Source organism: Suncus etruscus, chromosome 8 (assembly GCF_024139225.1).
Source record: "Suncus etruscus isolate mSunEtr1 chromosome 8, mSunEtr1.pri.cur, whole genome shotgun sequence".
Lineage (NCBI taxonomy): Eukaryota > Metazoa > Chordata > Mammalia > Eulipotyphla > Soricidae > Suncus > Suncus etruscus.
Genome location: NC_064855.1, coordinates 103074193 through 103082034, shown reverse-complemented (window position 1 = coordinate 103082034; position 7842 = coordinate 103074193). Strand labels below are relative to the sequence as shown.

General features: G+C 29.3%; 1 pseudogene; it reads left to right on the top strand.

Moving 5' to 3' along the window:
• The first annotated feature begins 5186 nt into the window (after positions 1-5186).
• LOC126016693 (uncharacterized) lies at positions 5187-5309 on the top strand (annotated as a pseudogene).
• Positions 5310-7842: the final 2533 nt, after the last annotated feature.

Below are 7842 nucleotides of genomic sequence, written 5' to 3'. Positions count from 1 at the left end.
GAGCGATCTGAGTGCTGAACCAGGAGTAACCCTTGAGCCACTGGCTGTGGTCCACCCCCACCCAATCATAAAAGTAAAATAAATTCAATTTATCAGAAAATGTAATTTAATATTAAATAATAGAAATTAATTAAATATCAAGATAGAGAAATATCAATGAAAAAAATTAATATTGAAAGCTCTACACAAAAGATAACTGGGGGAAAAAAGAAAAAAATAGAATTGTGATGCTATTAGTACTGAACCTGAATTTAAAGATATACCTCCAAATATTAGAAATACTATATGGAGGGTCTGGTGTGATGGTTCAGTGGTAGGGCATTTGCCTTGCACATGGCTGACCAGGATCTTGGTCCAATCCCAAGCATCTCATATAGTCCCTCAAGCCATGAGCTATTTCTGAGTGCATAGCCAGGAGTAACCCCTGAGTTAAATGCAATAACAATAATAAAATTATTGCCTATGAATTGGCTAGTTGATAATAACATCATTTGTAAAAAACATCCACCAAATATATGTTTCAATGAATACATTTTGCACTTGACACCATAGATGATATTGAGATCCTAGTCTATTTAATAAGAAACACAACCACAACAACAGAAATTACAAAATTAAAAGTTTGGTGATATTTCTGGTAGAAAAAGTAGAAAGTCAATATAAATATGCCAAAATATGAGTAATATGTTATTACTTCAGAGTGAAAGTTAATTTTTTTTCTTTAACACATTTTAGAAATATGAAATTTAGAGGCAGGCTTATCAGAAAAAAACTAAAAATAAGACTGAAGTTTGTACTAATCAGTTACTACCATAACTGAGTTTTAAAATAAATAAATGAGATTTTAAAAAAGCAAGTTGTCATTTTATCAAACGAAGGTCACAATTCCCCAGGTGTTGCATCCACTTAAGTTTTATAAATCATACTGCAAAATGAATGCTAGTTATCATTTTTGCTAAAGTGACAGGTTATTAAAGGTAAAAGATATATGTTGAAGCGTAAAGACAGTTATATAGCAAAAAATACCTAATGCTTTTTACTGATTTTTATTTACAAATATGATTATTGAATATCACTAAAGAAACAAGGACAAAGGTCAATATTAGTGTCTAAATTAAACTCTAAAGGTCAATACAGTTTATCTTCAATTTATTCTTTCTTCAGAAGCCTAACTACTAATTTATTTAAGTTGGTTGCTAAAGTGGAGTGAAATTCAGACAATCAATTCAGGAGATTTTATTATACCCATTGGTTTACTGTTCATTTTTCTCTTACCTCCTCTTTCCCAATAAGAACTCCTTCTTGGAACTGTGCAGCATGTATATATTTAAGAAGTTAGTCTGCCATGTTCCATAGTGCTGGGTATTGGCAAATACATTTATTCATCCATTCATTTATTTATTTGCACCTGTCACATTCTTTCAGTGGATTGGTCCAGGGTAGCAAGAAATTGAACATTCATGTTTATAAACATATTATCCATGCAATGTGACTTAAAAAAACTATTTCCTACTAAGGTAATTTTTTGACTTTTTTTTTAAAAAAATGTATTATATTTAAAAACCATGAATATAAATTTGTTCATGATTGTTTCAGTCATAGAGTGTACATCATCCTTAAACAGTGCACATTTCTTTTTGTTAATAATAATTTCTGAATTTAAGCATGGTGGTTGTAAAAATGCTCGTAATTGGGTTTCAGTCATCGAATGTACACTCCCGTTAGGTATAACTTTCTTGCCACCAATGTTCCCTATTTTCCTCCTCACCCACCCTGTTTGTCTGTCTGCCTTTGGCACAGGCATTCTATTTTTCTCTCAATCTCATGTCATAGTAGTTGTTGGTTATTTCTCTGTCAAACCACTCTGTAGTAAGCTTCAGATCAATGGCTGTTTTTTCCAGCATAATTCTTTATTGTCCTCTCATTTCTCCTTACTTTATTTTTCTCTAGCCTTTTCATCCCCTTTTTCTTCATTCTTAATTAAAATGTAATTTTCAAAAAACATTTATTATTTTTCTTCTAAAATGTGTAAATAATATTTTCATTTTCAAAAAATGGTTATGTAACTCTAATATTATTCTCAATATACAAATATTATTTTAATAAGTTTTGTAATATTGTTTTTCAACTACATAGATTATAAAAATTTAATGCAATTTTAAGAGTAGTTTGTTAGATGGCATGCAATATAAATTATCTAATAATGAGTGATTAGTTAATAATTATAGTTTAGTTTTTATGATTTATAATATTTATAAATATGTTTTTCACATTTGATAACTCCTGCTTATTTTGAATAAATATGTTAATTTAATTTTTAATATGTTGAGTAATCCTCATAGACTTTCTATATAGTTGTACCATTCTTGTTTTCACTAAGAATATTTAAAATATTGTCAATTGTCTCTAGAATGTTACTAATATGTTGTATTTTTAGATTATTTTTATCTAATAAAAGGTCTTTTAACCAGCTCAGGATAATTGTGATTTATATTTCTCTAACAATGCCATTAAAATTTTATATACTTGTTAGAAAGAAAATACAAAAGTATTTCATACAAATGATAGGTAATAACAGTTCATTATTGTTATACTAATGCTTGTTATTTATATCTAAGAATTTATTATACAGTTTAGCTATTGACTCCATTTTCAAATATAGTGTTTAAAATAAATTTATTTATTTATTTATTTATTTATTTATTTATTTATTTATTTATTTATTTATTTATTTATTTAGGGGGGGGGTGGTCACACCCGGCAGTGCTCCATGGTTACTCCTGGCTCTATGCTCAAAAATCGCCCCTGGCAGGCTCCGGGGACTATATGGGATGCCAGGATTCTAACTACCATCCTTCTGCATGAAAGGCAAACTTTTGCCTTACCTCCATGCTATCTCTCTGTCCCCTGAAAAGAATTTATTTTAATAATATAATTTATTTTATTTTTTGATTATCTTATCATTCATTATAGTCCTGTAATCCTTTATGGTTTTATAGTTTTACCATAATCTAATCTTATTATATATATATATTTTTTTAAATTTTATTTTATTATATTTGTTTGGGTCACACCCGGCTGAGCTCAGGGGTTACTCCTGGCTCTATGCTCAGAAGTCGTTGCTGGCAGGCTCATGGGACCATATGGGATGCCAGGATTCGAACCACTGACCTTCTGCATGTAAGGCAAATGGTTTACCTCCATGCTATCTATCCGGGTTCATTTTTTTGTTTGTTTGTTTTTTTGTTTGTTTGTTTTGTTTTTTTGGGCCACAGCCGGCAGTGCTCAGGGTTTACTCCTGGCTGTCTGCTCAGAAATAGCTCCTGGCAGGCACGAGGGACCATATGGGACACCGGGATTCCAACCAACCACCTTTGGTCCTGGATCGGCTGCTTGCAAGGCAAACACCGCTGTGCTATCTCTCCGGGCTCATTTTTTATGTATTTTGTTTTCTTCATTTTTATGTCAAGTCAATTAAACTGCAGTCAAGATTATTGTTAAAAAAGAACCCAAATCACATCCTGAAATGATCCTACCGTTCCAAGATTCACTGCAACTTTTTCTACAATATAGAGGATGTAAAAAAATAAATCCTCTACAGATGGATAGATAATGACTGTTGAAAACATAAAATATAATCAATGTTTTCAAAGGATATTCTCCAGTATGTGAAAATGTGGACAAATCTTGATACCTTGAGGTATGTAATATGAGCCAGTAATAAAAACAAATACTGTGTGATTACATTTATATGCATTCCTAACCTATTTATATTTAATTTCATTAAACTAATGGATTAAATGATAATTATCAGACCATTGGAGAAGGGAACTGTGAGTGTGGTGTTATTAACAGAATAAAATATGTAAAAAAATATACATGTAAATCCCAACATTTAAATACTTCTTTGTAGAAAAAAATTAAAAATAATTTCAAATAAGCTAAGTAACTAGAGTAGATGCATGTTAAACGTTTTGTTATTTTAAGCACTGTAAAACAAAAATTCAGAAATTTAATGACTTATGCAGCTTTATATTTTCTATTTGGTTAGTGAATATACTTCATAAAATTGATGAAATGGATGCTATCTACATCACTCTAAAACAAGTTTTTATTAGAACCACTAACATCTCTATGAATTAAAGGGGGAAAGATTTGTCAAAGTTTGAGGTCAAATAAGAGACAGAAAGAGAAATAAAAGATTTACAGATATAATTGGATATATCAATACTTTGTCATCACATGCAACCGTTTGTGTATATATTTACTGTTTTCATTTATGCGTGTGTTTTAATATTTCTTATATGAATTTAGATTTTCTTGGATCCTTGAGGAAATGATCTACTATGCTTTCTAAGCAGTCATTATTTTTCCTGAAAGCTCAACCTAGGAATTTTTTCCTGCAACCTGCTGGTAGACACAGAAATCAATTAGAGAAATATGGAATGAATGGAAATGCAGCATAAACTGTGAAAAAATGTCTGTGAAAAGTATTTCCAGAACCTTGATTTTTCCCACTAGTAGAAAGACAGAGCACGTACATTTATGCTCTTTCAACTCTGTAAGTGTTGATAATGAAGGTGTCAGGTCATTTTGTGAATACCAAGTATAGCCAATATAAAGATAAATAGGTGAAAGAATGTAAAAGATTATGCTGAAGATTATACGCTGAAGATATCACTAAACTATATCATCAACCCTAGATTTTTTTATTATGGGACACTTTTTATACCAAGTATAAAGAAACCACTTCGATAAGTTATTAACCTGCATCATATATTATATATCACATAGATATTACAACTATTCTACTGATAAATTTCTTTACAAATTAAAGAAATTAACTATATATCTTTATTTGCACTGTAAGACACATTTTTCTATTCTCTTTAAATGATATTTTCAACATGAGAAATAAAATTCATACTTTTCTTTTAAAAGTGTTTCACAAAAAATAGAATATATGTATATTTCCATATATCTGACATAACTATTTCCAGAATTTTTATGATTATAAGAATTCAATTAAAAGCAGCTAGATAAGCACAGATTTTTCACATAGAGAAGTTCATTCACTGGACATTTCATTTTCTAGAATGAAATGAATGAAATTTTCATTAACTAGAATTTTGATGCTATACCAAATGTATTTTTAAATCACTGATAATCATAGTGAGTGTCATATATAATTTCAGACTTAAAAGTTAAATATATAATATATATAGAAAAAGAAAGTACAGTAAATGGACCCTATATACACCTCAACACAGGCCCTTTGCCTGGTCTGTATTGTGAATTGGGGGACAAAAAATATATAATATAACTTCATGTCAGTTATAATCTCAGTTTCAATTATTTTTATATAATGCTGTATTTTGATAAGGAAATAAATATATTTTATAAAGATATGTGTATAGTGGAAAACTTTGTCACATTGATATGATTGCTTTATTGGGAAGCATTTTATGTTCAAATGAATCGGAAATATTTAAATTGTCTGTTAAACTTACCTACTACAAAGTTTCCAATGAAACTTAACTTAATTTGAAATTCCTGGTTGGTTTGCAAGCTAGTTAAAATAAAAATAATGAAATTTATATGGTTTTATAGAACCAAGTTAAGTTATTCTATAACCTGGTGGTATTCAAAATAAGGACCTATTTCTTGAATAATAAGAAATCATTTTTCTTCATAAAGAATATTTGAACTTTAATTTTCTTTTATGGCTATATATTTTATTTTCACTAGTAATTTTAAAAATTTGGAAAAATAAATTAGCAATTAAGTGAATTTGTTTTCTTAATTAATCAATTTTATTTTGAGACACCAAATATCTGATACAGAAAAACAGTATTCATCCTCAGAGGATTCTAAAGCAGAATATTTGCAAGTGACATCAACTTTATATGGTATAAAAATTCTGATAATTTATACCCCTGAAAGTCTTTTTATATTATAAAACCAATTACATGCTGATTCAGAAATCACATTTCACAGCTTGTCTTGTCACATTACCACATAATTAAGACTGGCAATGGGTCTTCTCTTTCTTTCTAATCAAATGGCCTAGACATTTTCCAAGGTCAAATGAGTGAGAAAAAAAAAATCAAGTTTCTGTTTTGACACTCATCTGCTTCATCTTTTATCATAGCTCCTCTCCACTAGGTAATTAAATCTTAGTGTTTGTGCCTCCTGCTGAGTCTCTCTTTACTTCTGCCCTTACCACCTCTAAATGCTGTTATAATCACTGAACTCTAATAAACTTTTTGAGTATGAGGTCTCACAAAGATGTCCTCCCAATAACTTCAAAAAAAGAACTTATTGAAATTTTTCTTTAAGAGAATAAATATCAGTCTAACCACATTGCTTATGCTCTCATGTTTATTAGGATTTCACTGTGTGATCTTCATCAAGGTCTTAAAGTTATTTTTGCCCCCAAATCTTTGAATGTGACTAACAATAATCTTGACATTATAGAATATTAACAGTACTGAATCATGCAATTATTAAATTTAAATTAAAATTATGCTGGCTCCACATCATCTTCATATTACTATTTGTGTAATATTGGTTAACAGAATTGATTATTTATACCAATGCCATTTTTAGGAAAAAATTAACAAACTAAAGATTTCAAAATAAAATTTAAATAGTATAATATCCAACTATATTTTGGGGTGAAAATGTAATTTTGTGTAATAAATACAAAATGAATTTATGAATGTGAAGCTATAGTTCATCAAGAATAATGCCATAGGCAAAGGAAAGAGAAATAGCTATAATCATCATCTTCTCAGTTTCATTACTTGTTCCTTCTTTCTGTGATTGGGTGATTGTAGTGATATGACGTTATGATTGAGAGATTCTATTTAATTAAACTGAGGAAAATATATCTTCTTTTTTTGCACTGTGCCACATAATTGAAGTATATAATGTATAGAGTATATTTTTATCCTTGTACTATTTACAAGACAAGTCATTCCCTTATATATTGACCCCTTCTTGACCTCTTCAATCTTCTCCAACCTAAAATATGTGCTGGATAAATTCTTAGACTATTTGTCATTCTTATTATAAGTCTTTCTTTTATACAACATTCATTGCCACTGCATTTTTCTCTCTAATTTACCTTCATTTCAATGCTTCTTCCATTTTATAATAGGGAATGATTCATGGTTAATTTATTTCTGTATATACTTAAGTATTAATTATGGGGCATATAAAATAGAATGTGTTGCATACATTTGAGTTTTTATCTGGTATTTTGAAAGTCCTATCTCACGTTAATTCTTAGCAAATATTGAAAATATCTTAAAATATGGCAATGATAAAATATTAAGCTTGATAAATAATTAACAAGTAACAATTAAATATTATTTTAATAGAAATGCTTCTTTATGTCTAAGATATATCATTTGTATTCTTATTTGACTGCATTGTAGGTATGCTGTGGCAATTTCATATTTTTGGAGGAGTGTCTAAAAAGAATCTTACAAAATCTCAAAGAGTGGAAGTATGCAAAAATGCATAGACATTTTTAGTAAACCAAAATACAAAAAAAACCAAACAGTTAAGAAACACTTCCATCACCAACATATGTATATTTTTGACACAATAATAAAGGTGTGAGCTTATAAGATCATTTCAAGGAAGAAGAGAAGCACTAAACTTAAAAATTCTTAACTAAGAGAACAGCAACGAAGAAGCTTGCCTTCTATGCAGCATACCTGGCTTTAATGACTGTCACCACATATGGTCCCAAAAGTATAATCGAAATGATCCTATTCACAGAACCTGAGTAAACCCCAGATATGATGACATATGGTTGCTGAAAAAAATGCA